Source organism: Poecilia reticulata, linkage group LG13, assembly GCF_000633615.1.
Source record: "Poecilia reticulata strain Guanapo linkage group LG13, Guppy_female_1.0+MT, whole genome shotgun sequence".
Classification (NCBI taxonomy): domain Eukaryota; kingdom Metazoa; phylum Chordata; class Actinopteri; order Cyprinodontiformes; family Poeciliidae; genus Poecilia; species Poecilia reticulata.
The window spans coordinates 21,623,666-21,633,787 of NC_024343.1; the positions used below are offsets into that span (position 1 = coordinate 21,623,666).

Consider the following 10,122-nt stretch of genomic DNA (forward strand, 5'->3'; position numbering starts at 1 on the left):
TCTCTAAATTTGTACATCAGCTTGTACTGTGCTACTAACTCACCTTACATTATCTATTCAAATATATATATACATCTTGTGTTACATCCTGTTCCTCTCACATAGTGTAATGAGTAACTTACATTTAGAGTATGCACTGCAGTTGCTAAACTAAAACTCAGTTGTTTGAGAACATCGTTGAAACACATTTAAGAACTACATATCTACATACACCAAGTCATAAAGTATATTGTTCCATAAACGGTGCTGGGAAATTTGCTCAGAAACAAAAGACTTAACAAAGTAAGCGGCACTGCCAGTAAACATCAAGGGTAATTTCTGTGCTGCATGCTTCAGATGTTTTACTGCTGCAGCTCACCTGCCGCCAAGCAATGCGTGGTCTCAGTCGCTCATGAAAGGTTTTACAGAAGTTTGTCAGTCACCCATCAGCTTGAACTGGGCGTGGCAAAGCAGGAGACCTCTAAACCCTGCAGGAATACAAAAGCATGCCTTGAGGAGCAGCAAAGGGAAGCAAAACAGTTCAATATACCGCCTGAAGAAAGTATGCAGTGGATTACCGTCTTCTAAATAAAAATGTATGGAAAATAAGTTAAAAACAGTGAATGTACCATTGTGAATTTAAGTCACTATCACCTGAAACAAACATAAATGTACAATCAAACAAAAAACGGATTCAAAAAAGTAAAAATGCTGAAAATATTTAACAGGACAAAAGTCACACTGTATTTAAATTCAATAATAAAAATGCCTTGTTAATAAAATGCTTTGTAAAATTTTCTCTTGGCCTTGCTTCTTCTTCTTTTTTTTCTTTTTTTTTTTTGCTTTTGGGGATATTTTAACCATCCAATTTTTTTAAAATATAATTTAGCTTTGTCTCCTATGTTCTCTGTGCATAAAATTGAAAATGTCTAGCAATCCCTACGTGGTCAGGTGTGTGAATTCAAGTTCTGTCACCCTTTAAAAAGATACAGCTAATAAGATCCCTGTTACACACACAGTTGTTGTGGCCCTTTTTGTTGAATTTTGGAATCGTCCATCCATCATTAGTCATTCAGAAAGTGTTGCAAAACTATTTGTGGTCCTTTGAGAAAATACTCTGACTAACAAGCCAAAAGTAGATGAAGAACATCTCGCCATCAGTTCAGGACATCAAGCTTATATGTATTCAGGTTGTGCAGCAGCACAATGATCCAAAAAATACCTGCAAGTCAAAGCCTGGTTTTAAATATGAATAGGAGACTGTGGCATTAACTTAAACTGGCTGTTCATGTTTGAAAACCTCTTCAGAGGTTGGGTCACAATCCTTTCACACTGATGAAAAACACTGATTGCCAGCTAGTGAAAAGCTTGTTACTGTAAACAGTGGCTCAACCAGTTCTGCTGCTAATGAGGATCATTACCTTTTCACATTTGGTCAAGATCATTTAGAGTCCCCTTTACTCTTCATGAATAATATAATAATTTAAAAACCACATGCTGCAGCAATTGCTCAGACTATCTTTGTTTAACACTGACATGTCTTTGATAATCTGGAGTGTGACAGAAAAATGAATAGGTTACGCAACCTTTCAATTTTATCAGTCCTAATTTCTAATTTTACGCCCATTATAAGACATCTGGGAAAAACAACAAAAATTAATTACCTCCTATTGTTTCAATAGATCAATAGCATTTGCAAGCATTCTTAACAGCAAACAAGGAATATAGACTTTATGTGTGGTTTGCATTCACTTCTGCTTATTTTCTGGAATACAGCTGCCACCGGCATCGACAATATATTATGTTAATGAAATACTTTTAGTTAAGTTAGATCTTGTTTTGGCCTTATTTAGATTTTGCCCTATTTTGGTGCATTGCCACAAAAAACTCTCAGTCTAAGTATATAGATCCATGTGACTGAGAAGTTGTACTTTTTGTGTTGATGTAAACATATTAAAGCAATATTTCTTGATTTGGATCAAATAATTCATCTAAAATCTAAAATACAAGAACATGTGAACTAGTTTGTTTTCATAGCCAGGGTCATAGCAGCTCTGATCTTTGTATGTCACTGATAAACAACATTTGTGAAGAATAATGCTGCTGCTAGTTTTGTGCTAGTTGTCATTTTGGGGCCTCCTGCTGGGCAACTCTAGACATTACAGATATGAACTTTGCTGCTGCACTTCTATAAACCAAAGGGATAGGAAAACACTTAATATTCTCAAGATCACAGCACTTTAACACTAAGTCAAATTTAATATTCAGAACTGTCTCCAGTTTCCAGACAGTAAACAGTTTTATTGTTGTCACTGCATTTATATCACAACGTTCGTTTGTGCTGCATTACTACCACCGGGTGGCAGTGTCTCCAGTTTAATCATTTTCTTACACGTATGAAGAGTAGAGTGCAGTCAGCCCTCATCTGAGTGGGCGTTGACATCAGCCTGTCAGTCACAGCTAGAAAAAAATGAAGTATAATAGTACAATACATGAAATGTTTCACTTGTTTAAAAAAGAAAAACAGACTTCCTTAAAAACAGGAAATTTACATTAAAAATTGAAGACTTTCAAGATTTACCTAAATGTATATTAGATATATTTATCTAATAACCAAAAGAAAAACGTGTAAAACAAACTTTTCTTCTTGTGTTCATACCAAAAAATAGTCCCCATTAAATAACAATACATTTGGGATAAAGTTATTAGGAACCAGTGAACAAGAAACATACACTATTTATATGTGGACAAAGATGCTAATTATAGATAACTAAAGTATGATTATAATAAATGCAATTTATATTAAAAAAATTGAGTCAGTAAAATTTTATGAAAGTATTTAAAGGTAACTGATAACCTGAACAAAAAAATCAGAGCTTACTCCATCAATTTAAATAGGGTTAGGGCACAAAATGAAAATAAGAAAGATCCTATAACATGATTGCTACTGTTATTTTTCTTTGTTAATTAAAATTTTATGTTAAAAAATGCATCTTTTCTAAGAAGTTTTATTTTTATGTTAAATTACATTCTGTTTGTATTCTGAGGCTAGATTTTCTAAGTTTCCTGTAAAAAAAAGACAAAAATTGGTTCAGAAACTGAAATTCCAACTTTGAAAGTCTAAGCATGCACCGCAGCCTTAGCAACTATAAACTCTTTATGCACACAATCAGAGTTTATAGTGAAAATTGCAGCTATAAAAACTTTATTTGCATTTCTGATTGTTTGCATTTTATTGAAACCAGAGGCCCATAGTTCGAGAAAAATACCTTTATGTTAATATGTTCCATTTATATTTGAATACATAAAATGGAGAGAAATGTCTAATTATATTGCTAAAACTACTTAGCTCTAGAAACACGTGCAAAGCCCCAATGTATTCCAACTTATAACTATGGTATTCTTACGTGTGATGTCACTCGAGTCCTGAGTTATAACTTTAAGAAAAAAAGTCACAGTATAAATTTGGCTACAAGTTGGTGGACGGTCCACATTTTTTCTAAAGTATAACACATATGGTTATTGGTATCTATTTTTTATTGAATAAAAAATAATCCATTTTTCATGTTTACTTGAAATTAAATAATTTACTCAAAAATAAATGTAAAAAGATCAGATATTTACACGTGACACTTTTTTTTTGGCTCCAGGTTAGCGGTTCTCAAAGTGGGCGGTACCGCCCCCCAGGGGGCGTTCAGAGGACTGCAGGGGGCGCTGGCGGACATTTTTACAAAAGGGGGGCGGCGCTGGGATGCCTTTGGGGGGCGTTTAGTCAAAGGTAAAGTTTACATCTTAAATGCACAACAATGCCAGTTCAGACTTTGAGCAACTTGGTAAAACTGTATTGTGTAACATTAAATCATGCTTGGCTGCAAGTATTGATGGCAGCTCTTCTTCTATTCAGTGTTTGTTAGCTTCTGTTAGCTTCTTGGCGCAGCTCCGTTCTCCTGCTACTGGTAGCTAAACTCACGATACCCTCACTGTGTATCCCTCTGAAAAATGAACCCATTTAAATAAAGAAATCAAGAAATCCCTCCATGGGTGATACCACGATAGAGAGCGTTCATTGTACAGCGTTAACACCGGTGCTCTAAGTGGTCCGGTATGAAACGGGGGTGATTGAACAACACAGCACTTTTAAATTTCAATAACCTGAATGCTTAAATTGTTTCCGTTGTTTTAAAAGGTTTATGTCAGTCTGCCTTTTCCCCATCGATACGCCATGCAAAAAAAATAAAAAAAAAAAGACGTTCACATTGCGCAAAACTCTGAAACAGGAGAAGCGGGACATAAAACGGAGCGACGAACTAGATGTGAATTATGGCATAAAAACAGAGAATCCGACGCTGAACAGTGAAAAAATCAACACATGATGTGAAACATATGACGATTAGACGGAGCTGCATTTGATGAGTGAAGCGTCAAAAAATGATGGTGAGCGTCAATAAATGATAAAATAAATCTAGCAMCAGGAAAAAAACTAAAGTGGACATAGCAATAAACCAAGAGAAGATAATACTAATCAAATGAAACTAAATGGAAATGAATGAAGAACAAAATGCAAGAATAAACTAAGAAACTAAAGTAAATACAGAGGAATAAACTGGTATGGCAAGACCTTTCGAGCAATAATACAGAGGACTGTATGGCAAGAATAAACAGACACTATTTCCAGATAAAAGGTAAAATAATATTGTTGAAGTGCCATGGGCTTGTTGAGACCACATCTAGTTCTGAGATTAAATATATCTTACATACCATAACAGTAAAGAACTGATCACTTATTTATGTTTTTAATTAGATTTGATATATTTATTTCTTCAATATTATTTTTCATGTCAGTGTTAATGTCATGAGGCTAATGACTCCATGACACTTTCAATTTGACTCATTAGGATTTGATTAAGAACCAGATTTGTTCTTTGTAATTTCTGTCCAGTAAAACTTTTAATCTGTAAATCAATAGACAGGTTGATATAAAGATATGATCCATGGTTCTGTCTCATATTTGTATGGTATAAAAATGATCTGGAACTTAGTTTTTCCACTGAAAGCTCTGGTTTGCACAATAAATGTAGTTACAGTTCTATCCATGTTTTAATGTTGCAGAGCTCAGTCGTTTTGCAAATAGTTCAAAGTTTAAACTGGCATTGCTGTACATCTTTTATCTGGTCATTTTGTGTAACATTTAACAACTAGAAAATGGCAAAAAACAAGAATATTTTTTCCACTCTGATTGGCTGCTGTTAGGCCTACCAATTTTAACTTGAATGTTTATTGCATTTTTCACAGACACCTGTGAAAATAATTTCTATTCCCATGACTTTTTTGTTCTCTGGGAAATTATTTTTGATGATAAATACAGAAACAAGCATAAAAATCAAAAGATCTACAATAGTGATAGTAATATTAATTATAAAATAATGGTCAGTACAAAGTAGCCTGCAAATTATTTGGTGGGGGGGCGGTGAGGGACCTGGATGAAGACTAGGGGGGCGCTGGGCCAAAAAAGGTTGAGAAACACTGCTCTAGAGGCTTTTATTTGAAAGTAACTTGACAGGAAATAGGGTACTGAGAGAGGGGGAAGACATGCGGCAAATGTCACCAGGCTGCGAGTCAAGCTCACGACTAGGGCCTCCATATGTGGGTTGTGCTTTGCCCCTGCGCCACCACAGCACCCCCATGTAACATGCATATAGATTGAACTGAAGAGGTTTTTTTTTCATTGTGCTATGTGTTGTCTTTGAATTATTGTCATTGTAACACCTAGGACCAGAGCAAATTGGGGTTCTCAATGTCAGCGACTGGTTGGCCTAGATTCTGGTTAAGTCAAATTACCCATGCTTACATCTTCCCTAACTGAACACGGAAGAAAAAACTGCAGATTTATTTTCAAAGTCCACTATGCTTCTTAGATAGTGAATGTATTTTACAAGTAAATGAGGAAAAAAAATACAAGCAAGTTAAGTACAGGATCAGAGTGCACATGAACCTCCCGCACATGCATGTAGTGACAGCGGACGATCGCTTGTGTTGTTGACTTCATATCAATTCCTCATACCTACCATGTCTGTAACAACTGTGGAGAGGGTCACTGACTGACATAATGCTGCCACAAACTTAAGATTTTTCTTCCCCTGCTATAGACCAGGCCTATATTAGTACATAGATGATGCCCTTGCCTATCAGGAAGTATTTGTACTGAAGAGTTCTGAGTGCCACACATGAAAGAATGGTTTGATCTAGAAACACACTGTAACAATACCACAAACAGGCCAAAGAACCAAACTGAACTTAAAATTCATCAAACTTCAACCTCAGGACTTTCATTTTTTAACATTTTAAGTCTACCCATGGAGAAACTTGGCTGAACTGTTTACAACTCTGAAGTGTGATATACCCGAAAACTGCTGCAATGCATTTACCAGAGGAAGCACCTGCAACTTCATAAAGCAATAACCACAAATTTGCAAAGAATTATAGAAATACATGATCTAAAACCAAACTTGTATGATGATGAAAGTGATAAGTCCACGATTACTTTGACTCCTTGTGACTTTTACATGCTCCAAAACTAGTATTTTTTCATGTCACTCAAATTTATGCTTGAAATAAGCATAAATTTGGAATGCTGGCAACTTACACATTGATAGTTCATGGCTGATGCACTTTACTGATTAATTAAAAATCTTTTTCACTACACTTGTGTAAAAGATTAGTAATGCAGACAAATTCAATATTTATCATTATCATGATGTTCTCTAAAAAGCTTTAGACTACATGTGAAAATGGGTTGTAAGTCAGTGAAGGTATTTCCGTGAATTAAGCGTGAGCCAACTGTGGTAGTCTTGTGGTTTGTATTTGAGAATATAAGCAGCCCTGCTAGGTTTCATATATCTGTCATTCATGAAGATACTGAGAATGTATTCAGACAAGTGGATTATTTTTTTAGCCCTGTGGCTTACATCTGTTTCAAGTAAGTCATATGTTACGCTAAAATGTATTTGTTAAAATTGCCATATGTATGTTTAACATTTTAAAACATTTTGTTTTAAATATGCTCGTAAGCACAATATGTCAAATGTTCCCAATGTTCTTGATGCTGTTATATTGAGCTCTGATGAATTACCAAACATTTCTTAAAATTAAAATGTAAAAGTATTTGCAATAAATGTCAAGTAATATATTTATCTTATACTGTATTATATTGCATGGCAATCAGTCTTCTTAAAACATTAAACGTCAGTGAAGATATGATGACTGTGCTTTCTATTGTAAATGATTGTGTAATGAAAGGTTTTCAGTCCCTTAAATCTTCATTCATGTGAAGTTCACGCGTTTTCCCCACATGTTGCCTTGTGACCATTACATATCTACTGCTTATCAGACATGAAGAAATCCTGCCTTAGTTTTATTGGCTGTGTTCGTTGTATTATTTGCCCACAGTTTTTCACTGCGTTGGATCTTTTTCATTTGTGTTCTCAGCTCACAAATGATAAAGATCATTTTAGCCTTTTTCTTTCCCAGATAGATAATCTGGCTGACAAACCCAGTTGTTAGAATTTCTTAGTTGCATATATATTTATAAAAAAAATAGTTCTCATGGGTCAGGTGGGCGCCTGTTTATCTCAAACTCGGATACTTTAGAGAGCTTCTGGTTCACAGACCAGAGTACAAAAGGTAGCTTGACATGATCTATATGCGACATAAACATGGTAATGGGGACATGGAAATGATAGATTCCAGTTTCACAAGCGGACTTCACGAACTGCATTCACCAGCAGTGATTTTGCTGGAGACATCACTGATAAGAAACTTCTTCCACTGAATCCTCACACCATCATTGTCATGAAGTGGTGTGGGTGAAGTGAGGGAGAACGCAGGCAGGACCCAGGATGTTGATGAAAGATGAATTTTAAGAATGAAAAAACCAGCTCACACAGTCCAAGTAACAGGCAGCATGGCAGAGCAGAAACAATGGCTCAGCACCTGTAGCAACTGAATAAAGACTGAGACGAAAGCTGTAGCCAACACAGGACAAGCTGTTGAACTGTGACGAACTACATGAAGTCTGACAAACAACCAGGACCCAACAAGACACAGAGACAACAGGTGGACTTAAATACACAGAGGTTAATCACTGAAACGAGACACACCTGGGAAACATCAAGGGGGAGAGACAGGACATCACAGAGACTCACAGGGAACAGAACTAAAGATAAACACCAGCAAAAATCACAATCCCGACAATCATGCATGGGCCTTTTACCTGTTTATGTTTTGGATCCTCATGAATACCAAAAACGTGACGTTCAAACCCAGAGTCTTTGTATGTATGTTTGTCACCATGCAGTGTGAGACTTAATTCCACATAAAATATTTACCACTCACAGCCTCTTCACATACCTCTATCTTACAGTTTTTGAACTTTATAGTTCACATTCTCAATGTGTTACTGTGCCTTAGGTTGGGGTAACACTGTATTTAAAAGAGTATAAAATATAAATAATCTTCACTTAATTTAAAAATCATTCATTTCTAACCCAATTTTGTAATAATCTCAATTCAAAAACAGTGTTAAGAACAGACAGTGTGAATTAATGGGAGCCTTCCTTATTTTCCTCCCATTTAGGTGGACAATTTATTAAGGATATCTGTAAACACATATTCAAATTTATTAAATATGAGTTTATTTGACAAACTGAAACTGAAATTTGAGCAGGCTGCTCACCTCGAGCAAGCATTCTCCAAGATGTACACTTCTAAAATTCATGAGTTTATCATTATTTATTTCTTTGGGGGTTTTTATGAAACTGTTTCAATTCATTCAGGTGAAGGAGTCTGTAAGACACATAAAGTCAGCGCTCTGCTTGGCTCTTCTGTGGTCTTGCCCTGCAACTTTTCATCARATGACTCCAGCTGGGTTGAATGGACTCAGGAAGATAGACAAAATGTGGACCTGGTTCGTCTCTCATCTAAGGGACGTATTCTTTACCTGGACCCCAGATCTGGGAGAGTGAAAACGTTTCCYCTCCAGGCTTCAGAGAGAAAATACTCTATCATCATTGATGAGCTCCAGAACTCTGATATAGGTTCTTACTACTGCAAGCAGAGCGATCAATGCATTGAAGTGAAGTTGTCAGGTATGCTGTTTCTCTTGTACCTTAAATTTATTCTGGTATCAAATATTATTCTTTTCTACAATAGTGAATTGTTTATTTGAGCAGTGGAAAAGTACTGAAGCTTATTTTTATTTACTACCGTCTATTCAAGTAAGCAGTTCTCAAAAAAATCTTGCAGTAAAGYTTTTTATTAAACAAGATTCTTAACGTTTAGGTTTTTGTTTCAGTGAACTGATAACATTTAAGCTATTCTCACAAAAAAAAAGGAAAATGACTATTTATCTYCAAATGCAGAGAGTAGCTTAGTTGAATTAAAATAAACAAATCAAAATGTTTACTTAGTCCTGAGAAAAGGGCKTCTGTGGGGGAGTGGGAGGAAAGACGACTGCCCAAACTACGATAACCTGATTGATTAGAATTACCTAATGCATTATTAAAACCTTAAAGGACAGATGTGGGCCACAATTTTTAAGCAGCAAATCTTCATGCATCAACAAAAAAGTAACTAAAAATATTTGGTGGAATGACTATTGAAAAAAAAAATCTACATTGATCATTGCCACAGTAATGTTTTTAATAGTAAAATTAAAATATGTTTTGAATATATGTAATCTAAAGACAAGTCAAACTACACATATGCCTCAAGAAGTAAATACATTAAAACCGAAAAAAAACTCTGTTTGAACAGTAAAGATTAAGTGTAAGAAAAAAAAGATATGTGTTCTGATGGGTCCAGATAGAGATAGCACAGTTTCACCTCTGCCATTTGGAAAACCACTTTCTGCACCCAAGCACTGCAGTTTTCTATCATCTTACTTCCATTTCATTTCTATGAAGAAACCATTGCATACACTTTTGCTTAAAGAATTGCGTATTGACACATTTTCCTGAATTATGGAGCTTAATTTATGATTTATTATTAGAATATTAGAGCAGAACAACAAAATACACAATACAGAAATTTGGGCTTAATGAAAAAGTTTATTTAAAAAAATACTTTTCTTGTAAAAAACAAGCCTCT

General features: G+C 35.2%; 1 protein-coding gene across 1 annotated transcript in view; it reads left to right on the top strand.

The window, feature by feature from the left end:
* Positions 1 to 8,901: 8,901 nt before the first annotated feature.
* Positions 8,902 to 10,122, top strand: part of LOC103474787 (uncharacterized) — a 14,533-nt gene continuing 13,312 nt past the window's right edge. Inside the window, exon 1 of the mRNA XM_008426010.2 lies at positions 8,902 to 9,122. The gene's annotated coding sequence lies outside the window, so the exon portion shown is untranslated. The remainder of the gene's footprint in view (positions 9,123 to 10,122) is intronic.